This window comes from Phyllostomus discolor, chromosome 8, assembly GCF_004126475.2.
Source record: "Phyllostomus discolor isolate MPI-MPIP mPhyDis1 chromosome 8, mPhyDis1.pri.v3, whole genome shotgun sequence".
NCBI classification, from domain to species: Eukaryota; Metazoa; Chordata; class Mammalia; order Chiroptera; family Phyllostomidae; genus Phyllostomus; species Phyllostomus discolor.
The window spans coordinates 30000282-30014543 of NC_040910.2; the positions used below are offsets into that span (position 1 = coordinate 30000282).

General features: G+C 44.9%; 1 protein-coding gene across 4 annotated transcripts in view; it reads right to left on the reverse strand.

Annotated features, from left to right (window-relative positions):
* MFAP3L (microfibril associated protein 3 like) overlaps positions 1 to 13876 on the reverse strand; it is a 41621-nt gene extending 27745 nt beyond the window's left edge. Inside the window, exons 1-2 of one of the 4 annotated variants that reach the window (XM_036031998.1) lie at positions 13727 to 13876; positions 12661 to 12752 (exon numbers count right to left, since the gene is read on the reverse strand). The gene's annotated coding sequence lies outside the window, so the exon portion shown is untranslated. Of the gene's footprint in view, positions 1 to 12660; positions 12753 to 13068; positions 13091 to 13298; positions 13458 to 13726 lie in introns of those variants that run through there. The other 3 variants (XM_028519655.2, XM_036031999.1, XM_028519653.2) reach the window with 3 other exon arrangements.
* Between the last annotated feature and the right edge of the window lie 386 nt (positions 13877 to 14262).

Genomic DNA, 14262 nt, shown 5'->3' on the forward strand with positions numbered 1-14262 from the left:
AGAGGAAGAATTGGGACCCGTCTTATGAAAGTAGCCACTCCCTATGAGGAAATAGAGACTAAGTAAAGGAAGGGGACCTCATGGCATAATTGGTACACCCTGTGTTTAACTGTGTGGCAGTAGGATGACTTCCAGCAGCTGAAGGGAGAGAACGAAATATGCACCCTGACTTGACGGACTGTTGTGAATGACCACCGGCTGAGCGCTATGAGCTCCCTCAGTCATTTAGAGAGAACTAGAACTAAAGGTCTCATTCTCTTCCATCAACTGCACTAATGTTAAAGCACCTACATAAAATCTTTAAAACAAACAAAAAAACAACAACAAAAAAACCCGCCCTGGCTGGCGTAGCTCAGTGGATTGAGCGCGGGCTGGGAACCAAAGTGTCCCAGGTTCCATTCCCAGCCAGGTACATGCCTGGGTTGCAGGCCATAACCCCCAGCAACCACACATTGATGTTTCTCTCTCTCTCTCTTTCTCTCTTTCTCCCTCCCTCCCTCCCTTCCCTCTCTAAAAATAAATAAATAAAATCTTTAAAAAAAAAAGCACCTACAGAGTTTCATGCTCTTATTTTTTTTTGATATGCAAAAGGTACATACTTTTCAAAAGCTGATCTAACTCACTGTTTTCAAACCTAAAAATGAAAGGTGGGCCCAGACACCATCTTTGCAGTACTTAATTTTTGGTGGTGCAAAAGATTAATAAACCATTCTTGGGTCTTCATCACATTTTTTCCATGTAATATGTTTTTCTGATTAAAAGGATGATATAAAATAAAGGTCTCACAAATGAAATGATTAAAAAAGGAGAAAGAGAAGATACTATAAAGCTTTCCTCTACAGCCCTGGCCAGGTGGCTCAGCTGCTGGAGCACAGTCCTGTGCACCAACAGTTGTGGGTTCAACTCACACCCTGAGGTTGTGGGTTTGATCCCTGGTCGGGGCACGAACAGGAGGCAACAGATCAGTGTTTCTCTCCCTCTGTCCTTTCTTCTCTGTCTAAAATCAGCAAGTATATCCTTGGGTGAGGATAAAAAAATATGTATATACACATATATATGTACGTGTGTGCGTATAAAGGCTTTTCTCTACAGATAAAATAATTATCATTAAGCAAGATAAAAACAGGTCTACCATGGATATTTGTTTACAGAACTAAATTTTAGATCTGGAAAAACTTGGATGTTTTCTCATAAAAGTTTTTCTTTGTATGACACTAGAAAGGGACGCCCAGAGAACACAATTACCCAGAGTCACACAGCTTAGTGGCTTAGGACTGGGATAAAAAGCTCATGCCCAAATTGGGTCTGGCAGGACATTAAAATCTCTTGCCATATAGGCAATTTTTAAGTTGTTCTAGCAGTTGAGACATGCAATGAGGGCTACTCTGATCACAGGTGTATCTTTTAGAAGACTTTATTGATGTTTTAGTGTGTATTTATTTCTTCAAATCCTCATTCTAAATGAGTAGTCTGAAATAGTTTTGGGCCCAATTAATAGAAATCCTTAATTGATCTGAGAGACGTTTTCTCACCGATCTGATGGTCCAGGTAATAACCCAAACCTGGGAACTGCATGCGAACAGGATTGGGCACTGGTGGACGGTGCCTTGATGCCACCCAAGCCAAGACCCAAAACGCATTACAACGTAGACAAAAGGGTTGGCATGCCGGCTTGGCGTTTTTCTTTAATCTCTGACACCATCACTATCAAAGTGTGTAGTCAGCCTACAGCTGCTTCAGAAGCATCTCTGGCTATTGCTGTCTTGCTGCCTGTCTCTACCAACAGACAGTTCTTCCAGCATCTCTCCAGCCCCTTTAAAAAAATGGTGTCCTTGCGAAACATTCTCCTTACTCTTTCGGAATATGTATATAGGGAGATTAATAAATTTTTATTATAGTCTAATTAATTTGTTTACTGCCAACCTACAGCACTACTTCTGCCAGCTTTCAGTTCTTCTTGTTTTAATTTCATCTCAAGCCCATTTCCCAGGAAGATCTCGGTGTATTTAGTACGTAAGCACCTACATCCAGAGTGACACTAGGAAGGAGCTGATGGATACCTGGAAGCCTGCACACCTCAGTGAGCCAGAACCCTCTGCTGGCCTGGAAAGATGGCCAGATGACCCCGTACATAAGGGAGGTGTGTCATTAGGGCGCTGGCCCCTCACTGCCGCCTGCAAGTCCAGGTGGGCCAGCCCTCTGCCCGGATGGAGTAGGCACACACATGTCCCCCGTGCAGCCCACAGAGCACCTGGTCTCTAAATCAGAGAGCACTATTCTTAGCATGCTTTCCTAAATATGACTCACGGCCTGAAGCAATTGTGAGTTTACACTTTCATGCAGATTCTGGCATACTCTGTAAACTCTTAAGGCCCTGGTAGTGAAAGTGCCTTTCCTGACTCCCCCATTGGATTATACATGGATGGCTTCCCAACTGGCCAAATGCAGTGCGCTTGTCTGCAACTGGGAGGGCAGCTGTTCATAGCAGCAATCTTACAAAGGTCGGTTACCTTGTAGTCGGACTGCCCACAATAAGTCATTTAACATATCACTGAGTGTGAAGGATAGTATCAGTAAGTGCCTAACCAAGACCGAGAGTAACAAGAGGAATACATCCAGTGTTCCAAGTGACAGCCATTGTGAAGGGGAACTTGTCACAGGTCTCCCTGGGGCCAGGGATCTGAGATCAGAATTAGCGAGGAATTAAGCTCCTAAGATATAAAATGAGATGGGCCCTGAGGTTAAGAGGAAGAACAGAAATTTTGGAATAAAGAGAGGGCCCGTTTAGCCTTTTAGGATTAAGACCCACAGATTGGGAGTGACATACTAGCTCCTTTCCTCCGTTTTGCCATTTACTAGTGCGTGGCCTCTGGCAGTCCCCTTCTGAGCCACAGGCCCATGTTTTAGGTCCCTTCCAAATCTACCATTCTGTGACCACAAACAACAGCCAGGGATGTGACTGGGGCTGGCGAAGGAAAGAATTGGTGCGGTGGGGAGAGGAGAGGGGAAAAGCAACGGGTTGTTCATGTGCAGATGAAGATCTCACTGCAGGGATTTCAACCAGGACCAAGTGCTGTGATCGCCAGGCCATTTGTGATTCAATGGATGGCTTAGGGGCCAGCTTATATACTGTGCAGTACAAGGGAATTGGTTCTCCATAGAAAATTCAACTTCCTCTATGTTCCTTATATTCTGGACTACATAATGAGGGAGAACAGAGACTCAAGCTCCTGAAGCCTTTGGACCACCCCTTCCCCCACATCCCCATCTGTAACCTCCAGCTGTCCTCAATGCACTACAGAGTGAATCAGCTCAGATTCCTGTAGGGCTTCTTTAAGGCAGGCAGGATGGGCCAGCTGGGAGGCTGCCAGGTAGGGATGCCCCTCATGGCTACAGATGCAGGCCTCTCCCTTCAAGTCCACTCTCGGGGCAGCTGAGTACAAGAACTGAGCCCTGCTGCTCTTGCCTTGCTACCTGGGCTAATGGGGCTAATGAATCTATCACCTTTGGCGGTGCCACTGACCCAAACTTTCCTCTTCAGACCAAGGACCACTAGCTCTGTACATCTCTGCTGTACCGCTGAGGGGCTGGTGATTATCAGTACCCTCACCTGGGGCTTTGAAATCTTCATTTCACTGGATAATTCCTACAGAATTATTGTGTCTGCTCTTGCAACTTGGGGTATAATTTTTATCATGAAAATTCCCCTCTAACGAAACGTGGTTGGTGCTCAAATATTTGTTGATGGTGCTAGGCACAAGGCATTCATTACTTTTTTTTTAATGATTAGTAACAATCTGTGCATGGGGAATGCCTCAAAGAAAATTAAAATAAGTTATCATAATGTACATTTGCAGGGGTTCCTCGTCCACGGGTGAAAGCTAGAGAAGGCCCTTCCATGGCCTCAGTGATATTTGGCCCCTGGCTGCCTCGAAATCTTCATTTCTCACTCCCGACCAGCCATATGGGGTTCTGCTCATCTGGAATGTGCCATAGACACCGGAAACCTTGAACTTGCTATTCCTTCCATCTGGAAGCAGTTCCCCAGGTACTTACAACACTCACTCCCACACTTTTCCTTTCTGGCTCTCGGGCGCCTGCTCATATGTCCCCTCATCAGCCAGCCCTTCCCAGTCATCTTACACCAGAGAGTGAGCCCTGCCCCCATCACCTGCTGTCCGCCTTCACCCTGTCCTTGTTTTCGGTAACTACTGTGCATTAACTACTGTGTATGTGTGCATGCGTCTGCCCCTACTAAGCTTTAAGTTCCCAGAGGACTGGACTTCTGTTGCCGACATTGTTCACTGTCTATCTCCCACGCCTAGGAACATGCTTCACGCAGGGCCAAGCACCTGAATATCTGTTGAGTGAAAATATATTACTTTTATGCCCTTTCATTTGGTCATATTACTAACCTACTGGGCAGCTACATTTGCCCTGCATTTCTGACAAATTCCACTCATTTCTTAGAAATTCTAGGTAAATATATCTACTCTTTATCACAAAACTGACTTTAAAATATCAGCTAAGATTTCTTTAAGTCAGTCTTCGGAAACGCCTCCTTTCCTAACCCAGCCCAGGAGGCTGTGGCGCTCCAGACAGGGCCCTGGGAGCAGAGGCTAAGAGAGGGGGAGGGGGCTGCGGGAGTCGGGGGCTGGGGTGTGGTCTGAGATGAGTACGTTTATGGGGCTAACTTCTGTGCGGGTGGGGGGTCCAGAACAAGCAGCCCTAAGATGTGCCACTCTGTTAGGCAGATCATTTTGAGCTGAAAACAGTCAAGGCCCAGCAAGCCCAGGAAGAACCTTACTGCCTAAAAGAATTTAATACTGAGGACCTGCTCCAGGAAGGGAACTCCCATCTTAGGTAACTATAGTTTAATCTGGTCTAGGTGTGGTGGACAGGAACCTAGCAAAGCCCAGTTCATTTAGGTCTTGTCTTCCCTGTGTCCTTGATTCAAGAGGGCCCAGCAAACGCTTGTTTCCTAAACATGAACTCTTTTCATCTCCCGGTGAATCGATTAATTCCTTTTCAAGCCTTAGACTCCTTCTTCCCCGTCCTTAGTCCAGAATGACATCTATGCCTCACTTTGCCTCACTGTCTGGAATTCTCATGCTTAGGTGAATTCCCCATGTGCACTTTAAAGCTTGGTTTTCTCCTGTTAACTTGCATTATGTCATTTTAATTACTTGCCCAGCCAGAAGAACTAACACAGAAGGAAAGGGGAAACTTTTCCCATCCCCTGAAATATATGTTCTTCCTATTGCTGAAATGAAACGCAACTGCCTACTTAGTTTAGATTTCAAAATGTCGAAACCGATCTTCACTCCCTGTCTCTTTGGTTGTCTGATTAGTGCCATTCAGAGCCACAGTGCAGAACTGGGTCAGCCGGGGTTTCTTCTTTTATCAGAATTTCATCTATTTGAAAAAATATGCTGTACACCCGGAGAGGGTAGTTTAAAAAGCTTGAGCTATGTTGTTTCCTTCCTCCTTTACCAGCCCTTTACCACAAAGAGGAGTTGCATAATGAACACTTCTCTGATTCGCTCATGCCAAGTGTTTTCAATAGACTCGCGCTAAGAACTGGATCTTAGTGAAAAATAGACCAGAAGAGGCCCTGCAATTCAAATTTTGTTCGATTTAATTCTTACTAAGAGCATGACAAAGTGTCTCTAATGTTCACTTAGCATTTTGGGGTTACCAAACACTACCACAAAAGTCATCTGATCTGACACCACCCTAAGCCACGTACAGGGTTGTGTGGTTGTGTCCACACTGACAGTGAAAGAAGCAGAGGCCAGACTACCAACCCTCCTGGAAACACATTGTCGGCCTCAGGCCAGGGCTCTGGGCACCTGCACACAGTTCTCAACGAGTGAATGCCGCAGCTTGGTAACAGTCTAAATGCTGTAGATGTCTAAAACATCACATTTATTATTTTAAAACAATATTTTAAAAATATTGTGACTATTTAAACAATTAAATTTTGTACATAAAAGCAATACTTTAGCACATATCCTAAGATCAATCAATCCCCAACATTAAGTGGCCCCAGACACTTTCAATGTGATAATGGAAAATAAAACACCAGAAGAAAGCTGAAAATGTGGACTCAATGATTTCCACAAAGAATTTTTGAGGAGCCAGTCATATCAATTAACTGAACTCAAAAGTATTTATTAGGCTGCTATTATCAATTTAGTACCAAATTCCTATGGGGATTAAAAAAAAACATAACACTTTAAGATTGGGTCCTTACCCTAAAGGTGCTTAGAATTTTGATGACATCTGCTTACAAAGTCATATATAATTACGCACCAAACTGGGTAAATACCAGAAATTCAGTGGCAGGCCAGCCGGAAAGGTCACAGACTGTTCCCTGGGATTGGCCAAGTCCTGGAAGATGAAGACACAGGGCAGTTTCTCAGCAGGAGTAACGGCTTACTTTAGACAAGCAGGGGTGGGAAGAAACATGGCATGCCAATTAAAAGTAAAAATCTGTTACAATATGTCTTAGCAAGGCCCAGCCAGAAAAACTCTATTGGATCTTAGGCACCCTTCCAAAATTCTTTTAATAAGAGGCCTCTAGGGCCTCTTAGGAGAAGTGATAAAGAGGACTTTGGGACAGATGATCCATTACTTAGGGTGTAAAAATGCCCACCCCAGTAAAGAAGGGGAGGTGGCCGTGACCTGGAGGTGGGGAAGAGATTCCATAAGAAGGCAGGAGAGGATCAAAAGTCCACTATAGGTCCTGTGTTCATAGGCACTGGGAAGAAATGCTCAGCCTCCAGTAGAGCAAAGGATTAGCAATACTCTAATGTTTTCTTGAAATTAATTTCAAGTTCCTCAAGAGTGTTTTAGAAAGGAGCAAAAGCTTTGGGACGTCTAATAAGAGAAAGACTCACTCAGAGACCAAGTAATCTAGGGTTGTCGGAACCTTGAAGGGAAAAACTTTCCCTCCCACTTGGGACTGCCAGCAGGAATGGCAAAGAGATGGGTGGGGAGACGGCCAGAGCAGAAGTGCAGGCAGGCCAGTAACAGGGCAAAGCGGCCCAGTGTCTGGCTTCACTAGGGAAGCAGACATTTACAAAATGAAATTAACAGTAGCAGCTGAGAAGCAAGGAACAGCAATGATTACTACAAGTCTTGGGTGAATCTTGGGGCCAGACACTAATGCAGTTTTCATTCAAATACTTTCCTCTGCTGAGGACCAGGGTAAGTGGATTTACATCTTTAAGAAGGCAGTCCCAGTGCATCCACCTACCTCTTTACATGGGAGCCTGGCCTCTGAGAAAAGAGTCAGCTGCTAGTCAGCTTGGGATGGTCTCCATAGTTATAAATGCTATAGAGCTCTTACTAGTTTCAGGAGAGTACAGAAAAGTACAGACCCAGGAACAGAAGCATCCCATCTTGTCCAGGAGAGGTACTGCTCTCAGAACAGATCAGAATGATCTGCTTCAGCCCCAGGCCACACCCTCTGGCCTCAGCTGAACTGCATGCGCCCCTGCAATGGATACTTCAGGGGCACTACACCCCAGCCTATTCATTTCCTTAAGCAGCAAAGCCTCCCCCCATGTTCTTCCTGGCACCCTGAGCCAACTCAAATCCTCTATGGAAGGAAAGAGTTGGGATTATATTTAAAAATCTGCTCAGCAAGCTTCCTCTTTACCACTGCTTACAAAGAGTCACTTCAGCCTAGACTCTAAAACAGTTACTTTGTAATCCAGAATTAGGGAAGCCCGCCCCACACTAATTTCCTTTCAGTCTGACTAGCAAACCCCAAATGCTCCTGTCCACAAGCTAGAGAACCATCAAGGAATTAATTTCTTCTTTCCTCGATGTCTCTCTTATGACATCTATGCCCTGTGATGATGAAGTTTTGACTTGTTCCCTCACACACAGCTCTGTGTATACTCTTTCCTTACTTTAGGTCCTGCTTCTTAAGTAAATGCAGAAGTTAGCTCCTTTAGTAATGCACAGCCTTGCACTTGGTAGGAGAGCCCCTGAGAACTGCTCTAAGCCAAAAATCCCTCGAGAGGATATGCCTTGTACACTTCCCCAGTACGTGGCACAGATAATCCAATTTCGTCCTTTCCTTTCCTACCCATGTGGCTACCACTCCCTGGTCTCCATGCTATCATCTCTGACTGGCATCACTTAACAGACTCCTTCCTTGTTGACCTGCCTCTAGTCTTACCTGCCTCCAGTCCATACACCATGTTGTTGCTGAAGTCAGCTGACTCTAAACGATTTGATTTAAAACATATTTCATGTCTTCATTTTGTCAGCAGCATAAAACGATGATGTTCTTGGCAGAACATACGTGATCCCTCATGGCCAGACTCCCACCTACCTCTTTAATCACATCGTTGGAGCATCCCCTCACCACCCCCGTCATGTTCCCCTTCCTGAACCATCTGAAGGCCCCCTGAACCTGTGTCTTTCGCCGTGCCGCCTTCCATAGCCTTGCACAACTGGTGGACCCCTACTTACCGCTCCAGCACACCCCAGGTAGCCCCAGGCACTCCCTTTCTCACTGACCTTTACCCACAACTTCATGTTTTCACTGTCATTGTCTTTTTTGTCCATCTGTCCCTCCACTAGATTATAAGCTCTCAGGTTATCAATACTTGTTGAATGAATTGATGAATTAATCAATGAATAGATGGGAGAGTCTGGTCTGAAGATATAGGTTTGGTATATGGGTGACTGATGCAGTCCTGAGGGAGTTAAATTACCTGGAAAGAACACAGTGTACCACAAGATGAGAAGACGAAGGTCAGAGCCCAGTAAATTGAAAGACAAACACTCAGAGAAAGAGCAATAAAATTTTTTTTAATTTAAAAAAGGAAAAAACATCTAGGGTACATGCCCCAGAGATCAAGGCAAAAGAGATTAAAAAAAGAGGAACAGCTCACACTGAACTCTTCCTTTGGAGTGGAAAACAATTATTATTGCATCATCGTATAGGGAAGTTTGGGTAAAAATCTCAAGAAGTTGTGCAACTAGAAGCTACACAATATAGATATACGGTTTTGTTTTTATTAGTATAAATATTAATCAACTCTTACTGTTCTTTCCAGTATCAGATTTTGCCAGCGTAGGGCTTTCTTGCTGTCTGAAAACCTTGTTTTTCTCTTCCTCGCTTTTTCTAACATATAGTTCAGTATCAGTTCAGAGCTTCTCCTGTAACACTAAGAAGATTTCTTCAGCTTAGGGTTTCGGACACAGAGATGTCAATTCTACTGGGCTATAAGTTTTTAGAGGACAGATATCGAGCCCTTGAACATAAAAGAGACTGAATAAAATATGTTTGAAAGAATGACTAAATTCCGTATACTTAATGCAGAAGTTAGGTCAACTTCTGCATTGTAACATCTAATATTACAGCTGCCACCCATCCCCCAGCAAACATGGAGCCCATGGCAAATGTTGCTAATTGATCCCGGCAGTTGCTCAGCTGAGCCTGTAGAAGCCCAAAGCACTGCAAGCAGCTTCTACCAACCGGTCAGAGTCGGTCCAGATGATACAACAACATGCTCAAGTTAACTGTGTTAAATTTGAGCTTTTGCAGCTCTTGGCTCATGACCACATGGTATGCAGCCACAGAGCAGCTGTGTGCTAAGAGGACAATGGGCAGAAACAAAGCAGTCAAATTCAACTTGGCCTTTCTGCTTTACTTTCTATGTTGCTTTTTTATAGGGATTGTGAACAAAAGTTTTCTTAAGCTATTAATTTCACACATGCCTACAAATGTCATTTCGGAGCATTTCAGGAAACCAAATCATATAAGATGCTGGTTCCAGATCTCTATCCATCACTGACTACCTCTGGTTAGATACGCTTTGTCAAAATGCCCTGTGAAACTTGAGATTTAGCTATACACTGCTTTTTTGGGAAGATGAATCTGGCAGCAGACTGGTCATTGCACCTTCCTGTTTAAAAACCCTTTGCTGGTTTCCCATTGTTTTCCTATAATAGGATAAAATCCAAACTCCTTTACATGACGTGAGTTTCTCACCATGAAAGTACCACTTCATTGCCCTTCTCTGGCCCCTGCCCATTATTCCATCACACGAAACCCTTCTCTGTATATGGTTGTGTTAGCTTTCTATGGCTCTTTTCTATGGCACGTAAGTCACAGCTTTAGTGACTCAACACACATTTATTTCTTTCATGTCTGTGGGTTAGAGGTTCAACATGGGTCATAGTGAGTTAATCAAGGAGTTGGCAGGGCTGTGGTCCTTTCGGAAGCTCTAGGGGACCATCCAGTTCCTTGCCTGTGCGAGCTTCAAGAAGCTGCCCTCCTTCCTTGGCTCCTGGACCCCTTCTACCCTCAAAGCCAGCAATGGCTGGTCAAGTCTTTCTCACACAGCATCACTCTGATGCTGGCTTCTGCCTCCCTCTTTTGCTTCTAAGAACTCTTGTGATTATACTGGGCCCACTAGAAAATCCTGAAAAATCTCTCCATCTCAAGATCCTCCACTGAATCACATCTGCAAAGTCCCCAAGTGAGATCTTTTGGGGGAGGAAGGGCTGTCATTCTGCTACCATAATGGTGCTCCTTCTGCCTGGAAAGTCTACGTCTCTGCTTAGAAGTCCACTTCTCCTACCCAAATCCTTAGGCATTCCTTCAAGTCCTGTAGGTATGTCACCATTTGCATGAGGCCCCTCCTCCTCTAACCCAAGGGGCTCATCCCTAACCCTCTCCAGTTCCACGCATAGCCACCTCCCTACAGCACTTACTCTGCACTGTAGCTGATCTTTCCTCAAGTCCGTCTCTCTGACTGGGCTGTGAGTCACTGTGTCTTATTCATTTCTGTAGCCTCAGGGGCCTAACTATAAAAGATTGTGGGGAAGGAAAATGCAGGTGCTATTTTAATGAGGAAAGACCTCAGGTGGAGGCAGAGGCCAGATTAGTAAATTCACAGGACTTCTGTTTTGAGTACAATTTAGAAGCTAGATCTGACAGCGCTTACCTGGTTATTATCACATAATCAACCAAACCCCTTAATCCTTTACCCATTCCAGGGAGGTACTAGAGAATACTTAAAACCAACCATTTGCATCTAAGGCCATATTTAACTTCGACATAATTTGCCATGGATCACAACGTGTTGTCAAAGTTTTAAGTGTTCTCCTGGGTTTGGCCAGAAAAGGGCAGGCCACACCCTCAAGGGCTTGGTTAGATGCTGAGTTAGTGCAGATACTATCTACATGCTTTATGAATTCTAAAAAAATGATACTCATCTAACAAGTCAGACTGTACTGTGTTGGAGGTTAAAAACAACTTTGCAACAATATTTATTCCAGAAGTTCCTGCATTAGAAAAATAGAAAGCCCAATGAAGCAAAGTTTACATAGCCTCAAATATTTAAATTGCAAGCCAAACAAGGAGTTAAATAGATTAAGGTCACATGAATGGGGGAAGATCTGTTTTTAAAGGCAATAGTTTGCTATGAATATCTAATGTCACCAATAATACCATACGGTATAGAAACCTAAACACATCGAAAGAAAAAAAATATGTGCTTGGCAGTTAAGCTGTAAAACCCGACAGTTAAGTACAAAAGAGAAGAAATTACCTGTTTCCTAGTTTGAATACAAAGTCTATTTTGCTATTTTTTCTTCATTAGCAATAATAAAACCCCACTTCAATCTTAAACCCTATTGGTTTTGTTAGTTTTAGGTAAGGAGAATGTGGCATCCTTGAAGCCAAGAGTGGTGTTTAAATACGTCTTTTGCTAAAACTTCACTGTTTCACTGTCTTTCCTAACTAATATATATATGATTTTCAGACCCAAAAGGGGCCTACTGATTTGTATTAAACCTCACATTCACAAAGGGAAAACTAAGGTTTAGTTGCTTTCCCTAAGTCAGGAAAAACCCAAGGGTGAGGGGAGACAGTACAAACTTCCACTTGGGAATGCAGCCTGAGAACACTAGACCTGCTGTACAGGATACGCTGTGCACATACGCATTGCTTCATGGTAGACTTTAACCTGATGCAATTTTACGGAAAAGGGATGCAAAATTTCTGCATATTTGTATTGGACTTTTCAAATGTCTAAATTATTCTATAAATGTATTCAGAAATGTGTTTCGGAACAATGAACATCAAATTATTTGGCTAAAATGGAAGATGACAGGCCTAACTTGTAGAAATAGAAATCATTTGTTGCTATTGTCTGTACATTTCAAGCCTTTCCTTTTATAAGATCTTGGTTCTATATAGGCACAGCATAGAGTCCACTTGGAAAAACTATCCAGGGCAGCTGGAATTACAACCACAGCCATAGCAGGCAAGAGCAAACATTAAAACCTAGTCACAACCCAATGAAAAGTCAATGCACCTCGAAAGTCTATTAAGGTCTATCAAGAATGCAAACAAAAAGTTTTGTAATAAGCTTAATAAGCAAAAACAACTGAACCCATTAAGTGGTACTTATGGAAATATGGTTGAGAATACAGCTTTAGTTAGAAGCAGAAATAGTTCCTACTAAAACAAGGATTGTTAACCTTGTTCTTATCAGGTCCAATAATCCTAAGAATGGTAATGGTACTAAATGTTTTAGGAGGAATCAGGAGTAGAAATCACAGTGGAATCTACAAATTGCTTTTGTAAAAGTAAAATGCCAGTAGAACTACATTGTTCTAACAAACTCTTCTGAAAATAAATCTCCTTTCATCTTGCATTTCATCTTGAATAATTTTACTATGTTCAGTATAGTAGCAACTGAAAAAATGTGTTTCATCTAGAAACAAAAGTGAGAAAACTTTACAAAAAACATTGAGCTTCTGCAATGGTAGGCTTTCCAACTTCTTAATATAAAGGCAAGATAACACAAAATAAATATTGCTACAGTAACCAAACTTTTCTGTAACAAGTATCTTTAAAAACAATGGCAGCACAACCATAGTATATTATTTTCTACAGTGTGAGCAGATAATAGACCTGCAAACCTTTTTTTGCTAATTTGCTTTATAAATCTTGCAACTTGCATGCTCCAGTTTTTTGGAGGAGAAGGCAGGTTAATGGTCGCGCGTAAAATAAATCAGCTCTGCAATTACTTTGTTTTTTAAGCTAAGGATGCACGTTTCCCTTTCCAAGCCATGAAGCAATTCGATGTGAACTTGCTATGGAGTCAAATGCGACAAACTCTGGAGTGCTCCAGTCGCGAGGCGGCGGCTCGAGGCACTCACCGCTTCCCGCACTCCTGCAGCATCAAGACGACGCGCTCTCGCGGGTACGGACCGGAACCCGAACTCAGGGCCTTCCGGAACAGGATAGTAAACCCTACCTTCTGTTTCGGGGAAACAGAGGCACAGTGACCCGAGCAACCTGGAGTCAGGCGAAAGCCCCCGTCGCGCCTTTGCGCCCCTTCCCCCGGTAGACCTTCGAGGCTCCTCGGTAGCGCGCGCGGTAGACACCACGTTCCAAGCCATAGGAGGCTTGTGGTATGAGCCTGAGAGCTGCTGTCCCCCCAGTCCATTCGCCCCCACCGGGTCCCGCCCCGCACTGATCTTGAAACGTCCTGCGACCCCAGGAGCCTGCTGCCGGGATCTCGCCTCCTACCAAGCAAGCAGGCTGCATCCTGGGCTCCGCCAGCTTAAGCGTGAGATAAAGTTCCTCGGAGAGAGCCGCAGCCAAGACTCGACCGCCCACCCGGTGCGGTGCTCTCAGCTACCCGTACCCCGCGGCCCCGGCTGGCCGGGTGCCCCAGCTAACCTGACGCTGCCGCGCCACTCAGGTGGCTGCCGTGCGCTCCTCGCCATGGCCAGCCTCAGTGCTGCCGCCGCGCCGCGCTCTGCCTCTGACGGCTGGCAGCACCTACTGCGGACGAGCCGCCTCCGCCAGCCCCTGCAGCGTAGCCGGCTGCACGGCGGGCGGGCGGGCAGCCGGGAGCGCGGCGCTTCCCACCCACTGGAGCCCAAGCTGGTTGGTGCTGAGCATGCCCAGTGCGGCTCGCCCGGCGGTGCGGAGGCGCAGAACCGGCCGGGGTGTCTCCGCCGGGTTTTCGCAGCAGCCACTGGGGAAAGGCGGTGTTGCAGAAACCTGTGGGAGCCTCGGATCCACCCGCAAAGGAGGAGGCGGGTTCAGTGTGCCTAGGAGTCCCTCTTCAGTCCACGTAGCCTCTTGGGCGGGACTTGGTGGCCCCCCGGGCTCCGCTGCAGCACTCCAAAGTTAGTACCAGAGCAGAGGACACCGATTTCTGATGCTGTAGCGCTTAGGCAGCGTGACTGATTATTGAGAGGCCTTCGCAA